Consider the following 2,207-nt stretch of genomic DNA (forward strand, 5'->3'; position numbering starts at 1 on the left):
TATGAAAACTCATGCTGAAAAGTAGAGCAAATAGTCTAATAAACGCCAACAGATTCAGCATTTATCGTGTTTGTTTCAACTGTTTTTTGAGCTGAAGTATTTTAAAGTACAGTTATTGTGACATTGAACTCAAATTCTTCAGTTTGGGGGCGCCTGGGTGGCTCAGTGGGTTAAAGCCTCTGCCTTCGGCTCAGGTCATGATCCCAGGGTCCTGGGATCGAGCCCCACATTGGGCTCTATGCTCCGCGGGGAGCCTGCTTTCCTTCCTCTCTCTCTGCCTGCCTCTCTGCTTACCTGTGATCTCTGTCTGTCAAATAAATAAATAAAATCTTTAAAAAAAAAATTCTTCAGTTTGCATCTCTAAAAGGTAAAGGCATTTTTGTGCATATCTGTGATATTATCACCACTCTTATCAAAATGAGCCAAATCTTGATCCCTCTCTTGCTCGGTTTTCAAGGCTAGTTAATCAGCAAGTGATGTCAGCTCTCCAGCCACTCCCCACTCTCTGCCCTGCCACCCCCTTCCAGCCACTATCATCTCTTAACTAGACTTCTCCAAATTCTTCCTTCTAGCTCTTTATTTTGCACAGGGTACCAAACTGGTCTTTTAAATACTCAAAACTGTGTTGTAACACTTTCTTGACGAAAACCCTCCAGTGATTTACCTCTGTGATTAGAACGGAATCCAGGCTTCCTTGAGACCTACTTGATCTGACTTCTGCCTACTTTTCTAAGTTCTCCTCCGTCCCTCCCCTCACTCCTGCCTTATTTTGTTTCCTTGAATACTAGAGTAATTCCTGCCTGGCTCTAGTCTTTGCTATACCTTCTGCCTGAATGGTTTCCCCCAGATCTTTGTATCGCTGGCTCCTTTTCATCCTCAAGTCTTACCTCAAATGTCACCCCCTCACAGGAGCTTCCTCTGCTCATCCTATCTGGAACAAGTGCCCCCATCCACTGTCCATCAATTCAGAGTCTGTTATCTTGCTTTCTTTCGCATGGCCTTTCTCGCTATTTTGAATTATATTATTTGTTTACCTATTGATGGCCTGTCTTCCTCTTATAAATGTAAGCTCCATGAAAGTACCTAGAATAATGCTTGGTACAAAATATATAATCAACAAATAAGTTGATCTCTGGATATTGAAAGACGTTGCTTTGAATTTCAGCTCCACGGCTTACCAGATGTAGTGGGAAAGTTGCTTAATTTGGCATTGGAATACCAGTATCACAGAACTCTTGTAAAAATTAAGGGGGGTGATTATGTAAAGCACTTAGTATAGCATTTGATGCATAGTAAGCCCACAAATATGATAGCTGCTATTATTATTACTGCTATTAATTATTACATATCTCTGCCACATTTGATCCTTATGAACATTGCCTCCTTAAGACTCTCCTCTTTTGGTCTTTTTGGTGCCATACACTTCTAGTTTTACTACCCCTGGAATGCCTTTGAACACCTTCTGCGACCCAACCCCCACCTGATGACTCCATAATGATTCTTTCCATGCCTTGTACCATGTATTGCTTGTGCGAAACTGACTCGACAAGAGAAGAGCTCCTGGTCCCAAGGCGGCATCTGTGGGTTGGCCTAGGTGCTACCCAGGCTCAAGAGCTTCTCTACAATGGGTGATAACCACCTAAATAAATTAACTTACTTCTCCTGAGGAACATGGACAGAGAGTGAGAGGGAGTATGTGAGAGAGATACTGTATCATGAGCAGGAGAAGCAGTGACAGAGAGTACTTGATGACTACAAGGATGCCTGTGCTGGGCAGATGAACAAAACATGCAACCTACTCACAACAACTTCACTGTATATCCCGGTGACCTTTCAGGCCCCATGAGTCCTGCTGCTATTTGAGGATGTCTTCTGGGGGCATCTGGGTGGCTCGGTCAGTTAAGCATTTGTCTTTTGTTTTTGGCTCAGGTCATGGGTCCTGAGATTGAGCCTGCATAGGGCTCCACACTCAGTGGGCGAGGAGTCTGCTGGAGAGTCTGTCCCTCTGCCTCTCCCCACGTGGCTTCACAAAAACCTCTATGGTCACTTATCTGTTCCTCACTTGGCAAGAACCTAACCAACGCCCTCCCTGAGCGGTTTCACTGGGTTGATTCAACAACCACTTATTAGCATTTACCATTGGTCACCCACTCATTCACCCTCATAACTTTGGGCACTTCTCCCTCTGTTGGTAATTCACCATTGCA

The sequence above is a fragment of the Meles meles genome, chromosome 14 (assembly GCF_922984935.1).
Source record: "Meles meles chromosome 14, mMelMel3.1 paternal haplotype, whole genome shotgun sequence".
Lineage (NCBI taxonomy): Eukaryota > Metazoa > Chordata > Mammalia > Carnivora > Mustelidae > Meles > Meles meles.